We start from the raw sequence: 17,194 nt of genomic DNA on the forward strand, positions 1-17,194 counted from the left end.
GGTGGTATGTGCCTGTAATCCCAGTGGCTCAGGAGGCTGAGGCAGGAGGATTGCAAGTTTGAGGCCAGCCTCAGCAACTTATCAAGGTCCTGTCCAGCGAGACCCTGTCTCTAAATCAAATATAAAAAAGGGTGGGGGTGTGGCTCAGTGGTTAAACACCCCTGATTTTAATCCCTGGTACCCAAAAAAAAAGAGCAATATGTGCATCAGTAACTTCCATGAGAGAAACCAGGTGTCTGGGCAGAGTTGTCATTGGTGAGGATTCTGAGAAGTGAGGGAATGGCACATGGATGCTCTTCATTCAATGGGTCATATCCCCGAGAAGCCCACTGTGAGCTGAGGATGTCATAAGTTGAAAATACACTTAATTCCTAGTCCCCAGGGCATCCTAGCTTGCAGCGCAACACATGGTAGAGTGTTAGCTGTTGTCTCTGGTGAGCACAGGGCTGACGGAGAGCCATCTCTCTGCCACTCCCAGCATTGAGAAAGGATTGTACCAGGTAGGAAAGATCTAGATTCGGAATTCCAAGCAGAGTTTCTGCAGAATGTGTGCTAGTCTCACACCTTAATAGAGTGCGGACATCACAAGTTGGAATATTGTAAGTCAGGGACCTACTGTGCATACTTAATGAGTTTGTTCGGAGCCAGATCCTCACACTGCCCACAACCCCAAGGTACATTCTCTATTTCCTCTCCATACAGCGCCGTGAGGTGGATTCTTCTGGATATTTCCATTTTGCAGGTGTTCAGACTCATTAAGCCATCAAAATGGCAAAATCAAGATTTAAATCTTGTAGTCATGGAGCCAGGAGTAGTGGCACACACTGCCTCAGCTGCTCAGGAGGCTGAGGCAGGAGGATCATGAGTTCAAAGCCAGCCTCAGCAACTTAGCAAGGCCCTAAGCAACTCAGTGAGACCCTGTCTCTAAATAAAAAATATAAATAGGGCTGGGGCTGGGGCTCAGTGTTTAAGCACTCCTGGGTTCAATCCCCAGTACCAGAAAAACAAAAATCATACAGTCATTGGACCCCAGAGCTAATGCCATGTCTCCTGGCACAGTGAATTTTATCAGTTGGATGAGGATAAGGGCTGCCTCCCTTTTCCCCTTCTCTCTCTGTTCCTCTCCTGGCTTTGCCCTTGCTGAGAGCTTCTCTGCCCTCTCATCTGTCTGGTTCACTTTGACTCAGCTAAAACTGACTTATAGCTAACGTCCCCTGCCCTTCTGAACTTTCTGAGTATGTCTTGGCCTTCAGACCCTCCACTGAGGTCTGCCCATCTTCTCTCCATCATGTGAGTTCACACCAGGGGGTCTCCATGCTTCCCATGTGCTCTTACATCCTCAGTGTGACCGCCCTGTCTGATCGGAGCGCTGACCAGGCACACTGGGTATTGGGTAAAGGTCAGACCCCTTGACCCTGGGCACTGTCATTGCAGACACCTCGAGCACAACAGCCTGGTGGAAGTGAATAGCGGCTCCCTCTTCACCCTCATGGCCCTGCACCAGCTGTACCTCAGCCACAATTCCATCTTGCACATCCACCGCAGCAGGTGGAACTTCTGTCAGAAGCTGTGTGAGTTGTAAGTGCCCTTGGCTTTGGTCTGTGGAGGCAGATCCTCCAGAGCCCAGAGAGCAGTGGACTAGAAAGGGGGGCAGGCCTTGGGGGCAAAAGCAGCTCAGAGGCAGGCCCACCAGTGGCCCTGTTCTGGCAGAAAGAAGGATAGATGTCCAGGCCAGCCAGGCCCAAAGCAGGACTGTCAGGGCTTTGAGCTCCAGGCCCTTCCTACCTCCTAATTTTGGATTAATAGAGGTGTAGCCTGTCGGTCCCCATGAGGAGCCTCTGTCCCCAGGGATTTCTTGGGTATGGAAAAGCTCCTGAAGTCAAGGGCTCTGTCTGGGAAGGGCAACCTAAAGAACCCTTCTCACTGTAGCTTCTTGGAGAGTGATGGTACCTTAGGCCTCTGAGACATGGTGTGGCACACCTGTAATGCCAGTGACCTGGGTGGCCAAGGCAGGAGTATCACAAGTTTAAGATCAGCCTCGGCAAATTAGTGGGACCTATCTCAAAAAAAAAAAAAAGAAGCTGGAAATGTGGCTCAGTGGTAGAGTACCCCTGGGTTCAAGCCCCAACACCAGAGACAGACAGAAACAGTGTGTTTGAACCAAACTGGGAGCATGAACAGAGCAATGGTGACCCATTGACTGTGGAAAAATTTTTGTGTCTTCAGTGCTTGTATCTTGGTCAGCTTCCCCAGGGACCTGGCTCTTCTCTTTACCTGTCGTGCCTGGTGGACGAGGTGGATGTGAATGGAGGCTCACAGCGCCACACCCCCCATCCCGCATCCCTTTGGAAGATCCCCAGGTGAGACACCCAGGCTGGGCCTGAGGGCACCTGAGCTCACTGTTGCCCAAGCTGAGAGCCACAGTGGTGACCCCTGGAGAGGGAACCTGGGTCCCCTCTCTGTCCTGCATGCACTGCCGGAGCTGCGTAGCCAAGGGTTGGAGAATGTGGCCATGTTCGCGTGTCTGCACCTGTTTCTAGATCTCTGCTTGTGTTGGGGGAACAGGTCCTTGCTAGGTGGAAATTTTCAGTTTTATAATGCTCTAATTTAGTCCAGTTGGGTTTCTTTATTTTTCAGGAGAGTTTGGGGGGGAGTTCTCCTTTCCCACTTTTAGTAGGCTTGGCCTATAAAAATTGTTACTTAATGTGAGCAAGCGTTACGGGTGGCAGGCACACTCCCGGGGGGCCTTGGAACTTCATGCTGCACTCACTGCCGGAGTCCTTACCCGGTCCCTCCCATTGTGTGTCCCTCGCATCACGGGCCCACACGCATCCCTCTGGTGACCTGGCATATTAGTCTCTGTGGGTCTGTGGTCAGAGTGTGTGCCATGTAGCAGCCTGCCTCTTCCTCCTGCTCACTGCCCTTGGACTTGGGATATTAGATTCACCCTCCTGGTGCTTTAGGGTGCTGCTTCATCTATCTTGTGGTATTGCATGACAAGCTCTTTGCTCAGGCAGGGACCGCATGAGGGAACTCCAGGGACGCATGGTTCTCCTAGGCTGGGAGTTGTGTTGTCCTAGGCTGGGAGCCCTGGGGAAGCAGGGCAGGTGTTGAGTCCCACCGTCCTGAACCTGTCTATTTCCTAGCGTGAGGAGCCACCATCCTGCGACTCGGCAGATGGTGTGTGACCTCCTGGGAGAAGCTGTGCTCTGGAGCCTTGATGGGGCTTTGAGTTCCCTGCTTCCCTTTCTGGTTGTGGACCACTGTCTGCTGTGCCATTTAGAGGGGCTGGGGGTCACTGATGCATGCCTTGACCAGTTCTAGAAGCTTGCTGTTCTCAGGTCACCTCAGAGCCAGGCTGAGGGTTTCAGGATCTCCGCATGGCTCCTCTGTGCTGGAATGCTCCACACTGCCCAGGGGAGTCCCGCAGACTGGGGCAAGCCCATCCAGATGGGGCAATGCAGTGTGATGGCCACATCTTCCAGCACAGCCATGTCATAAAAATGTGTCTCTTTAAAACATGAACTTTGGATTTAGAGTCTTCGAAATTTGTGTCATCACTGATTTATAACATTTTCATCACTTCTGAAAGAAACCACAACCCCACGCCTTAGCAGGCATTCCCTCTTCTCCTGGCCACCAGTCATGGCGGTCACTAGTCCATGGGTGTGTGTGACCTGCCTGCTCTGGACAGTTAACATGAGTGCTGGTGGACGGCATGTGGCCTGAGGAACTCTCCTTTTCTCACTTTGCTGGGTCTTCTCCCCCAGTGGGGGGATTGGATCTGGGGCCTGAGCTGCCCGCACCCCTGAGAATAGTTTTGTTTTATTTTTAATATTTTTTCAGGTATAATTGGGCACAACACCTTTATTTTATTTGTTTATTTTTAATGTGGTGCTGAGGATCAAACCCAGTGCCTCACACATGCTAGGTGAGCACTCTACCACTGAGCCCCAGCCCCAGCCCCAGCCCCTGAGCATAGTTTTAAAGCATCAGTCCCTTTTCTGTGACTCAGTGACATCCTGCTGTATGGATATAGGTTTTGTTTCATCCATGCATCAGATGGCGGATATTTGATGGTGCTTACTTTGGGGGTTTTATGATTAATGTTGGTGTGAACATTCATGCACTAGTTATGTGAATTCTCTTGGGATTGCACCTGGGAAGGGAATCTTTGGGTCCTGTGGTAGCTCTAGGTGTGACCGAAGAACTGTCAAACTGTTTTTTCAAAGTGGCTTCAGGATTTTACACACCTGCTGGCAATGTACGGGATTCTGGTTTTTCCTCGTGCTTTCAGACACTTGCTATCTTTTTTATTTTAGATTTTGCTAGTGGGAACAGAGTAGAATTTCATGGTAGTCTTAACATTTCCACAATGACTTATGATGTTGAATAATTTTTCTAGATGCTCATTGGATCGTGCATAGCTTTTTTGGAAAAATAGTTACTCAAGTCATTTATTCATTTCTCTATTTTGTTATGAGTTATCAATTCTGAATATTAGCACATTCAGAATTCTATATTTGTTATGAGTTGTCAGTTCTGAATATTAGAATATTCAAAATATTAGACCTCATACGGTCTATAATTTGTAAATACAATTTCCTAGTCTGTGAATTGTGGTGGTGATTTTTCAGTTTCTAGACAGTTGTGCAAAAATTTTTTTAGAAATATTTTTAGGGCCAGTTGCAGTGGTGCATGCCTATAATTCCAGAAGCTTGGGAGGCTTAGTCAGGAGGATTGCAAGTTCAAAGCCACCCTCAGCAATTGCAAGGCACTAAATAAACAAACAAGAAAAGAATTCCATTTACAATGATTTTTTGTGGGGGGCAGGTACCAGGGATTGAACCCAGGTGTGCTTAACCACTGAGCCACATCCCCAGGCCTATTTTGTATTTTATTTAGAGACAGAATCTCATTGACTTGCTTAGTGCCTTGCCATTGCTGAGACTGGCTTTAATCCTGCCTCAGCCTCCCAAGCTGCTGGGATTACAGGTGCACACCACTGAGCCCAGCTAAGTGTGATATTAACTGTGGATTTTTCAAAGATGACCTTTATGAGGTTGAATAAGTTCCTTTCTTAACCCTAATTTTTTGAATATTTTATTATGAAAATCTATTGGATTCTGTCTTGTGTGTAATCTATGTGTGTGTGTTTCTGAGATGATTGTATAGGGTTCCCCCCTTTGTTTTATTGATAATGGTCTAGTACATTGATTTTTTTTAAAGAGAGAGTGAGAGAGGAGAGAGAGTGAGAGAGAGAGAGAGAGAGAGAGAGAGAGAGAGAGAGAATTTTTAATATTTATTTTTTAGTTCTCGGCGGACACAACATGCTTGTTGGTATGTGGTGCTGAGGATCGAACCCGGGCCACACGCATGCCAGGCGAGCGCGCTACCGCTGAGCCACATCTCCAGCCCAGTACATTGATTTTTGAATGGTAAACCTTGCTTTCCTGGGATCAACCTAACTTGATTATAGTATGTGGTTCTTTTTAGGTGCTGTACATTTCAGTTTGCTGGGATTTTTGCTGAAGTTTTTGCATCTATACTTATAAAAGACATTGTGTTCTCTACGTTGTTGTTGGTGTGTGTGTGTGTGTGTGTGTGTGTGTGTGTGTGTGATGTTTTTCTTAGGTGTTTGTTGTTAGAGTAATACTTGTATAAAATTAGTTGGAAGATATTCTCTTTACATCTACTTGTCCAAAAAAAGAAAGAGGAGAAAAAATGCTTTGGAAGTTTTGGATTGGTTCTCTCTCTAAATGTTTGGTAGAATTCACTTGAGTCTGAGCTTTTCTTTATAGGAATTTCTTAATTCTACATTTAAAAATTCTTAAATTCTAAAGTGTCTCCTTAGTGTTGAGCCAGAATTTGCTTTTTCTTGAGTCAGTTTTAGGAGTTTGTCATTTCAGCCAGGTTGTCTGGTTAGCTGGGTACAGTTTTTTAGAGTGTTCCCTATTTTCCTTTGGCTGGAAGAAGGACAGTAGTAGGGTGCCCTTTTTTGTGCCTTTTGTTTTTCCCTCCTGCCTACTAGTCGAGCTAAAGGTTTTTTCAATTTTGTTGATGTTTTCAAAGAACCAATTTTTGCTTTGTAGTGATTTTCTCATTTTCCTGTCCTCCTTCTTTCATTTCTGTTCAAATCGTGATTAATTTCTTTTTCCTGCTTGGGGTGTTGTAGTTATTCTTCTTTTTCTGGGTTAAACAACTGGATTATTAGTCCTAAACTTCTTCAATACAGGCATTTCCAGCAATAAGTCCACGAGCACCATTTTAGTCGCAGCTTCCGAGACTTGAAAACTAAACACATTGTTTTCATTCAACTCATAGCATCTTCCAGCATCCCTGTGACTTCTTCTCTGCTGTGCGGAAGTGCACTGCTTAATTTCAACAAGTTGCTTTCCAAATATTCTCTTCACTGTGGATTTAAAAGTCGTTCCATTGTCATCAAAAAAGATACTTTGTGTGATTTCCATCTTTTTAAACTTATTGGACCTATGTTTTGACCTAAAATATTGACTTATCTTAGAGATTGTTCCGTGTACATTTCAAAAGAGTATTCTGCTATGGTTCGGTGGAGAGTTCCATGGGTGTATATTAGAATTAGTTGGTTTATACTGTTGTTCAAGTCTTCTTTCTCCTTGTCCATCTGCCTAGTTTTTCTGCCTAGCTTTTCATTGGAAATAAGAGTATTATTGTTACATTGTCTGTTCTTCTCTTCGGTTCTGACAGGTTGTGCTCTACATTTTGTAAAGCTCTGTTAGGTGCATATATTTATAATTTTTATGTCTTCCTGATGGATTGACCCATTTACATGATAAAATATTTTGTCTCATATTGGGTGACTGTTTAATTGTCTTGGGATCTAAACTGCCTTTTGTAGGTAGTGTATACTGGGTCATAGTTTTTTTATCCATTATGGTTCTCCTTGCCTTTTGATCAGAGTGTTTAATTCATTTACTGTTTTGTTTTGTTGGAGGAGGGGGTACCAGGGATTGAACTCAGGGGCACTCAACCACTGAGCCACATCCCCAGCCCTAATTTGTATTTTATTTAGAGACAGGGTCTCACTGAGTTGCTTAGGGCCTCACTTTTGCTGAGGCTGGCTTTGAACTCACAATCCTCCTGCCTCAGCCTCCTGAGCCACTGGGATTACAGGCATGCACCACAGGTAATTCTTGTAGGTTGGGTCTGTTAGCAGTAAATTCTCTCAGTTTGGATATTTTTTAAAAATCTGGGAATGTTTTTATTTCATCTTTATTTTTGAAAGATAATTTTGCTGCACCTGAGATTTCCAGACTTTTTAAATACTTTGAATATTTCTCCCTCTTGACCTTCCTGGTTTTGGATAAGAAATCAGCTACAAATATTTTCAAGGATCCCCTGTACGTGATAAGTTGTTTTTCTTGTGCTGTTTTGAAAATGCTTTGTCTTTGGCCTTTAACACTTGAATATGATGAACCTAGGCCTTTTGAATGAATTTTGCTTAGAGTTAATTAAACTTTTCAGATATGTGGGTGCATGTTTTTCATCCAGTTTATAAGTTTGGGTGCATCAGGGCTTCAGACATACTCTCCCTCCTCCTTGTGTCCTGTGCTTGGACTTGCATGATCTGTGTGTTGTCATGCTGGATGCTCTTGCACAGATCTCTGAAGTTCTTTGTATTTTCTTCATTCTCTTTGATTCTCAGACTGGATATCTCCGCTGACCTGTCTCAAGTTCACTGACTTATCTGCAAGCTCAGTTCTGCTACTGAGCCCTCTAGGATGGATTTTTAAAATATTTTTAGTTGTAGATGGACACAATACCTTTATTTTACTTAGTTTTCTTTTTATGTGGTCCTGGAGATTGAATCCAGGGCCTCACCCATCCTAGGCAAGGGCTATACCAGTGAGTTACAGCCCTAGCCCTAGGGTGGATTTTGTTTTATTTTGATTTGGTTCTGAGGATTGAACCCAAGGCCTTGTGCATGCAAGCCAAGCACTCTACCAATGAGCTATATCCGCCCTAACGGTGGATTTTTAATTTCAGTTACTATACTTGTAAATGCCATGGTTTGTATGTGGTTCATTTTTATAGTTTCTGTTCATTGATCATTTCTCTCAGGTAAGAAAGTGTTCTCATGCTTTAATTCTCTTAGACATAGTTTTAGTTTTTCAAGTATTGTTATAATAGCTGATGTTGTTTAATGAGTCCAAGATCTCAGTTTCCTCAGGGACAGTTTGTATTGACATTTTTTTTTCCTGTTTCATAATTTGTTGTTGAAAATTAGACATTTAAGATAAAATAATATGCTGGGTGTGGTAGCACAGGCCCCATCCCAGCTGCTCAGGAAGCCCATGCAGGAGGATCTCGAGTTCAAAGTCAGCCTCAGCAACTTAGCAGAGGTCCTCAGCAACTCAGTGAGACCTTGTCTTTAATAAAGTACAAAATAGGGCTGGGGATGGGGCTCCATGGTCAAGTGACCCTGGGTTCGATCCCCAGTACCAAAAAACAAAAAAAGTAAAATGACATGGCAAGTCCAGACTCATATCTTCCCGTCCTCCCCCAGGGCTTGCTGGCCCGTCACCATTCCTTTAGGGCCTCTCCTAGATGAGTGTCCTGGAGCCTGCTCTGTACAACCCCTTGAGTTCCTGCTTGGCATGCTAGTGAGTAGCCAGTGTTGGACACAGAAGTCCTTAAGTCACACCCATCAGCAAATTCTGTGTCCTTCACCCAGGCCGGGTATGTATGTGCTGGCATGTGCTCTCACTTCCTGCTTGTGCGTGTCTGCCATCTCAGCCCAGGCAAGAAACGAGGGCTCCCCTGAGGTCTTTCCAGGGTGTGTGTCCACCCTGCACGTGGGCGTGTACTTCCTGATTCCCAGGACTCTGGTGGACCTCACAGGGCCTGCTGCTGGCATCTCCTCCACCTGACTTTCCTTCAGTTTCTTGACCACTGTCCTGTTCACCCTGAAGGGCACAGTCACCTTGGACAGTGGTATGGTTACACAGTGGCCACTATTTTCATCAGTTACCTGGGGACAGGGCTTCCTATGGTGAGCCTTCCTCATGAGTGGGGATTTCCAGGTCTTGGCCTGACAGGTCACACAGTGACACTGCTCGCATGGGGCTTTTGGGGGAGCTCCACCTTCTCCCTCAATTGTTGCTAGCTGCTGAGTCTCAAGGCTGTCACAGAGTGGGGTGGAGGCAAGTGGGACTCGGGTAACTCATAACACCAGAGAGCTCCTCTCTCTTTCCAAGAGGCCTCCATTTTCTTGAGTCCACACCCTGTGGATCATTGTGTTTGATTTTCCAGAAATTGGAACCATTGATTTTGACCATTTTTTGTAGTACTTTCATCATTTTAAGGGAGTTCAGATTTCTGGGAGTCCCAACGTTCTGGAAGCCAGTGTGCCAGAGTCCTTTGTGTGGCCACAATAAGTGGCACCTCTTGTGTGGCCGTGTCAACAGGTGCAGTGGGTGTGGGCTTCTAGGAAGCTTCCAGAGGGCTGGGTGACTGAGCACTGGTGGCCCATTTCTAGTCCAGGATTGTGCTCAAGGCCTCAACTGGGTGGGGCCTGGTGTCCCTGGCCTGGTTTTGTGCGAGTGTGACAGCAGCTGGTCCCCGTCTCCTCATGGTGGCCCTTCTCTCCCCAGACTACTTCCCAAAGCCACAGATCATCACCCAGCCAGAGACAACAACAGCTGTGGTGGGTAAGGGCATCTGGTTCAAGTGCTCAGCAGCCAGCAGCAGCAGCAGCTCCCCCATGACCTTTGCCTGGAAGAAGAACAATGAGGTTCTGGCCAACGCCGACAGAGAACTTCTCCCAAGTGCGCATGCAGGACGGGGAAGTGATGGAGTACACCACCACCCTGCACCTCAGTAGGGTCACCTTTGGCCATGAGAATCGCTATCAGTTTGTCATCACCAACCACTTTGGCTCCACCTACTCTAACAAGGCCCGGCTCAAGGTGAATGGTAGGTGTCCCCTGTTGGTCTCTCGTAGGCACCCTGCCCTGGTAGCTGCCCACCTCGGAGAGGACGAAGGCAGACCTGCGATTAGACCGCACTGTACCCTGGGCTCGCCTAGGGCAGGTTCTGCAGGTTAAAGCACCCTCTCCCTGGGCTTTGGGTGACTGTTGGGAGGCAGGGTGAGAGGCAGAGCTGAGCCTTAAACTTCTCTGGAACCACGCAGTCCAGTTTCTAGGTCCCACATCCCAGACCCTGGGGAAGCTGTGCTCTTGAGTGGGTGGCACTGCTATGGAAGCACAGGCCAGCCTGGGCAGGGGCAGGTCCCCACCTCTCAAGACAGCAGAGAGCAGGACAGGTGTGGGGAAGGGTGGGACGAGGTCCTGTACTCAGAAACCAGCTTGTCAGAGCTGCTCTCTTCAGGGCTGCTATTTTGGGAGGGGGACGGGAGGAGTGTGAGTGGGCATCTCCCCACAACCTGAGAACCCAGGGAGATTTTTCTAATCATTAAAGTGCCAGTGACAGAGTTGGCTCGAAGGTCATCAGAAGTGCTGGTGGGCTGCGCTCAGTCAGTCCCGCCGACCACAGAACAAACTTGACCACACTCATGTTGTCTTGGCGTATTCTTAGAGAGAGGCCTCACTGCCACCTCAAGACTCAGGCAACTAAGTGACTCTCTGCCAGGGCATTTGTTATTTACACCAGGTAAATGAGGTCCTGGGATGCTTACCCACATCCCAGTCCTTTCCTATATTTTATTTAGAGACAGGGTCTCACTGAGTTGCTAAGTTGCTGAGGCTGGCTATGAACACTATTCTTCTGCCTCAGGCTCCTGAGCCACTGGGATGACAGGGGAGTGCCATGGTGCCTGGCTGACCAGAGAAGCTTGGACCGGAAGCGTGGTGATGCCTGCCTTGCAGCTGGACACTGACTCTGGTGTCCCACTGCTTGCTGAGCCTGAGCCAGTGAGCCCAGTGCTTCTGCCTATGTGTGCTCAGCAGCATGGCCCTCAGGCTGCCCTGGGGATGCATGGACCTTCCCTCTGTGATTGCAGCTTGGTGAGCAGGTATTTCTGTTTCCTAGGCTCTGTCCTGGTGGCTTTTAAAGGCAGGCGAGCCTCAGGCCCCGACTCCCAGGGTCCCACCTGTGTGACCCATTTCCTATGAGGTGCAGTAGTCAGAATTTCAGCCACAGCTTGAGACTCCATCCCTAGCTGGAGTGGACAGGTGGAGGAAGTGCCAGGCCGTGGTGGGGAGAGGCTGCCACTTTCTCTGGGAAGCTTACTGCTCCTGATTGAAGTGGCTGCAGCAGTCCTGGGCTGGCGGTGGCACAGTGCGGGGAGGTATCGAGCAGTGGCCCTCGCACACTGGGGGTCTCTGCCCCAGAGGTGTTCCCAGAATTTGCAGCCAGCTGTCCTCTGACCTCCCCCTTTGTGTGTGTTTTCCAGTGCTGCCATCATTTACCAAAATGCCAAGAGACATCACCACCAGCACAGGCACCATGGCTCCCCTTGAGTGTGCGGCCACCGGCCACCCAAACCCCCAGATTGCCTGGAAGAAGGACGGAGGTACATACTTCCCTGTGGCTTGGGAGCACCGCATGCATGTCATGCCAGATGACAACGATGTGTTTTTCATCCTAATGCAAAAATAGATGACATGGGCCTTTACAGCTGCATCGCCCAGAACTCAGCAGGCTCTGTGTCAGCGAATGCCACCCTGACTGTCTTAGGTTCGACCCTTGGTGTACTCTGGGGGGTATGTGTGCACGTGCATGTGTATGAGTCTGAAATGGCACTGAGGGGAAGGCCTGCGGAGTTGCTCTGTGGACCCTGGGGGTTATGGGAAGGTGTTGCTACTGTTTGAAATTTGGGGCTGCTTTTAGGAGTATTTTCCTCTTTAAAAAAAATGTTTGGGGTCCTGGGGATTGAACCCAGGGTACTCAACCACTGAGCCTCATCCCCAGCCCTATTTTGTATTTAGAGACAGGGTCTCGCTGAGTTGCTTAGGGCCTTGCTAAATTGCTGAGGCTGGTTTTGAACTTGAAATCCTCCTGCCTCAGCCTCCTGAGCTGCTGGGATTACAGGCATGCCCCACCATCCTGGCTCCTATCTCTTTAAAAAGACTAAAGGCCAGTGCAGTGTCAGAGCCTTGAGCAACTGGTGACCAATGAGCATGCAGGAGGGGTGTGGTCTTAGTCAAGAACAGGGACACAGGACAGTTTGGGAACAGGAACCTTTATGACCAGAGATCAGCCATCTTCTGAAAAGCTTGCCACACTGACGAAAGCCCTCAGGTGGGATTATGCCATGTCTAGAGAATCAAGCAGACCCACAGCACTGAGGCCCCAGAGTGAGCGTGCCGTCTCTTGATCTCTTGCAGAGACCCCATCCTTGGTGGTACCCTTGGAAGACTTCGTGGTGTCTGTGGGGGAGACAGTGGCCCTCCAGTGCACAGCAACTGGCAGCCCCTCCCCCCGCATCACCTGGCTCAAGGGGAACCGCCCCCTGAGCCTCACCGACAGGCACCACTTCACCCCTGGCAACCAGCTGCTGGTGGTCCAGAACGTGGTGCTGGAGGACGCGGGCCAGTACACCTGCGAGATGTCCAACACGCTAGGCACGGAGCACACTCACAGCCAGCTGAGCATCTTGCCCATGCCTGGCTGTAGGAAGGACCACCATGGCATCTTCACCATCACCATGGTGTGCAGCATCGTTCTGATGTCGCTGGTGTGGGTGTGCATCATCTACCAAACCAGGAAGAAGAGCGAGGATTACAGCATCACCAACACAGGTGGGCACAGTGGCCGTTCATTTCCAGGGCAGGAGAAGCCAGGTCCACACTCTTCGTCAAAAGCTCTCATGCTCTGGGAACTTCAGGACCTCTGGGAATGTGGTTCTGGATACCTGAAGCCTTGGTCCTGCCTGCGGACACTGGGTTCATACTCAGGGCAGAGCCAGAAATGGAACTGCCTTGGGGCTGGGGCTGGGGCTCAGTGGTAGTACACTTGCCTGGCATAAGTGAGGCACTGGGGTTCAATCCTCAGCACAGCATATAAATAGATAAACTAAAGGTCTATTGACAAGTAAAAATAAAAAAAAAGAACTTCCTGCTGATGTCCTCCACATAAGAGGAAGTGGATTGTCCCTGAAACATCACAGTGCTGTGGATTTATTAGTTCTGTCTCCCTTCCTGTCACTCTTTACCATCTTTTGTGATCTCACATGCTTTTGACCTGGGCTCAGGTTCAGCTCAGTTCTGGGAGGGCCTCCTACCTGCACCGACTCTTGGTCTCTGCACAGCCTCGATGGCTGTTGCCAGGGGATCCTGTTCGGGGCCTGACAGTGAATGCACATCTGCATCTGTTGTCACAGAAATCCTGAATACTTCATTGTCTTATCTCCTTGCAGATGAAACCATTGTGCCACAAGATGTTCCAAGCTACCTCTCTTCTCAGGGGACCCTTTCTGACCGGCAAGAAACCTCAATCAGGACTGAGGGTGGCCATTGGGCCAACGAGCACATCGAGAGCAACGGTAAGGCCTCTGACACAGTGAGATGGAGCTCTATCTAGGTGACTGTCCTCCATCAGTGGAGATGGCCTCTAGCTCCCTATTCAGGTGTCTGGCATTAGGTGGGAGGGAGCGTTAGGTGAACAAGGCAGCTGCTGGCCCAGGACTCTGCTGTTCAGCTCAGTCCTGGTCTGTGCAAACTCTGCAGAGGTTTCAACATCCTGTCTCCCAGGAAGGTCACCATCTGGGCTTAGCAGTAAGCCTCCCAGTGGGGATAAGGTAGGACCACTGTCAGAAACAGCTGAAGGGAAACCCCAGGCCCTGAATCCAAGCCCTGTTTCCACAGTTGGCCCTTGGTATCTGTGGGTTCGAGTCTCTACACACTAGAAATATCCGGGGCAGAGAAGGTACATGAACATGCAGCCTTCTTCTCCTGGCCATTATTCCCCCAAAACACAGTCCAAGAGCTGTGCACACAAAGTTACATTTTATTAGTCACAATGCTTAATGTACAGGTTACTTACATGGGACAGTGTATTTAGGTTATGTGCAAATGGTGTGTTATTATATATAAGGGACTTGAGCATCCCTGGATTTTGGGATTTCTGTGGGGGCTCCGGCACCATGATGGTACCAAGGGATGCGAGTGCAGGGGCAGTGCCTAGACCTGCTCTGTATTCCAGACTTGCAGGGAAAGATCTCTGCAGGGGGTGCTGTTTCAGTTGGTGGGAGATTGTGAGCGCTTGCTGAGCTGTAGGCTGGGCCTGAGAGAGCTGCTCCTCTAACATGGCTGCAGATGCTCAAGGACTGCTTGCTGGGAAAGTGGTACTAGAAAACAAGCCCATTGCCAGCTTCGTGGTGGCACAGTAGTAACTCACCACTGATAGAGAGACTACAGCAGCAGCCCCACCCATCCTGCTCCTCAAGCTCACTGAGACGTCCTCTGTAGTTTCTAACCTGGGGAGTCTGTTGCAGGTGTGTGTCTGAGAGATGCAGGCCTCTCCAGAGGTTGACGTCCACAGCATCATGTGGAGGTAGCCCAAGCTCTGTGTTAGATACAGTAAAGAGCCCTGGAAAGTAACAGAAAAAGCCACTGGGACACCTGGTCCACCTAAGATGGGTAGGTGATGCTTCCACCAGGAAAAACAATGCCTTTTTGAAATCAAAATCTGGGTTGACCCACTCACTAAATGAAGAGGGGAGGCTCCTACATTTCCGTCTAGCACTCTCTAAATTTGGGATTTAGTATATAAACAGGAAGCTCTTGCCTGGTGTCCTTTTAATTCTATAGGAGTGTGTCTGTTAGTTACTATTCATGGTACAGTAAACCTGAGCAAGAATTTTCCAGAATAATAAGCAACATATGGGGTTTTAGTATCAGTTCACCAAGGCTGTTTTGAGGTTAAATTTCTAATTGTTCAGAAAACTCTTAACCCTGCATGGTACCTAATTCAGTTGTTGGGGTTTTTCTTTTATCTATTTTTTTTTGCCTCTGATCACAGTAGCATGACTACATTCTCTAAGTATAAGATTTGCTTAATCTGGGGCATGTGAGCAAGAAGGACCCCATCTCCACTAACAGTGTGGCATGTGCCCAGCCTTTTCTGTGAAGGTCTTTGGGGAGAAGGCATTTGCAGGGCCGAGGGGCAGGACCCCACTTGGGTGTGGGTGGGTGGCCTGTTCTGTGGGGGTGGCTCTGACCTGGCCCATCTCTCCTTCAGAACCCAGTGGCCCACTCGTGTGCAGTGACTGCAATGCTGACGTGGACAGTTACTCCAAGGAGCAGGCCCCCTACCCTCAGCCCACATTTAGGGACAGCACACAGCCAAGTGCACTGCGTGGCCAGGATCCCAGCCAGGGCGACCAAGGAGACTCTCCACATCATCCTCACAGCGGGGCCAGGGACGGGTCCCTCTACCCCAGAAACCACGACAGAATGCTGACATCCTTGAGGAAGCCGGCAGTGTCCCTAGATGGAAAAGGTGATCCCTTACTGTCCTCCTGGCCTCCCTGGCAGCTGCACTAGCCACCACAGATGGTCATGCTGGAACTTGGCTCTGAAGGCCTTCTCTTTCCCCAGGGTTCTCCGCCTGTACTCTATAGTGAGGCTGTGCGACACGGACCCCGCAGACCTGCAGCCCTGCCCTGCATTCCATTCAGGCAGCACGGAGCTCCCAGAGGCCTCCTTGGCCTTTCCTGCTGTCCCCAGCGAAGCCCAGCACTCAGCGAAGCCCAGCTCCTTTCCAATGGCCACCTCCCCCATGCATGTGACTCCAGTCCTGAGTCCACACCACTGACAGGATAGCTCCCTGGGAAACGGAGGGGACCACTGCTGTCAGCGCCCTCAAAGCTAGGCTCTGTCTACCTCAGCTCCTGTCACACCAGTGTCCACGGGAAGGAGAGCCAGGGAGGCAGCTTAGGGTCAGCGTCGCTGAGCAGTACATAGTTGTCACTTCCGTGTGGAGTACAAGCCAGGCAGAGGACTCGCATCTGAAGCACAGAAATGCAAGAGGCTATTTGTGTACAAAAGGCAGAAAAAGTATTTGATACGGTTGTACATAAGAGTTTTCAGAGATTTCCTATATATTATATATCTTTGACAGAGGCTATTTTAATCTTTAGTGCATGTTTAACAACAGAATTATACAATTTTGACAATATTATTTTCCTATAAGGTTGCTGTTTCCTTGGAGGGGGGGTTAGGAATAGTTCCGGTGCCTTAGTGCATGGCAGGAATTTAGAGACAAAAACCACATTTGTTTCCTGGGTTTCCTGGTGGGTTTGGAAGGAAAGGGAGTCCTTGGTGTTGTGTGCTCTTTGTAGTCATGTTTGGCCTGCGTTGGTGGCTCCTGCAATGTGTCTTTGCTGTGAGGGGCTTTTCCCTGGAGGCTTGCTTCTTTGAGGGGTGGAGTGAAGGTTGCTAATCCACCACAAACCATGGGTTAGGATGGTAGGACTTTCTCCCTTCTCTGAAGCTCACTTTTTGTTAAAAGCAAATGTGGTCTTGTCCACGTTGCCGGATTGTTAGCTGAGGCTTTTTATTAAGGCAAAGGCTGCTGGTGTTGGTACCTGTGGATTTTTCAATAGTGACGTTTTAATTCTGCCAATATAATATTACATTGGGGGTAAAAAAGATCAAGTTCTCACCTTCCAGGGCTAGCTCATGTCTACTGAGGAGCCTGAGCAGGCCCACCCATGCCCTCCCTTCACACAGATGGGACTGGGTGTGGACTACATAAGATTTAGCCCTAGACCTGGGTGTGTTTGCACTTTTGAGACCTGTAGCTAACAGTCTTGTGAATGCCAATATATAATTCACTGAAAATTACATTGAAACAAATAAGGTCCTTAAGAAAATCTCAAAGTACATTTCTTTAGCCAAAAAGCTGAAGGGAGATATTAGCCAAATGGCTACCTATATCAGATTTTCCTGTCAGAGTTCATCATTGTTCCAGAGGTCATCATTGATCCATTGTTTTGTCCTCAACTATTAACTGATAAATGTTACTTCCACAAAATATGTGAATTTGCTGCTTTTGAGAGGCAATGTGAAAGAGGAAGTATTATTTTTATATACAAAGTTATTTATTTATAGAAATTTTGGTACAATGTACATTGAAAACATGTAAAATATTAAAGTGTCTAACAAATGGCATTGAAGTATCTTTAATAAAGGTTCATTTATAAGTGTTGAGCATATGGCAGGAATGAAAATTGGGATATATGCTGTCCTTA

The 17,194-nt window shown here is 48.2% G+C and overlaps 1 pseudogene; it reads left to right on the top strand.

Moving 5' to 3' along the window:
• Nucleotides 1-15,756, top strand: part of LOC144252574 (leucine-rich repeats and immunoglobulin-like domains protein 1) — a 50,260-nt pseudogene extending 34,504 nt beyond the window's left edge.
• The last annotated feature ends 1,438 nt before the right edge of the window (nt 15,757-17,194 follow it).

Source organism: Urocitellus parryii, unplaced genomic scaffold (assembly GCF_045843805.1).
Source record: "Urocitellus parryii isolate mUroPar1 unplaced genomic scaffold, mUroPar1.hap1 Scaffold_48, whole genome shotgun sequence".
Taxonomy (NCBI): domain Eukaryota; kingdom Metazoa; phylum Chordata; class Mammalia; order Rodentia; family Sciuridae; genus Urocitellus; species Urocitellus parryii.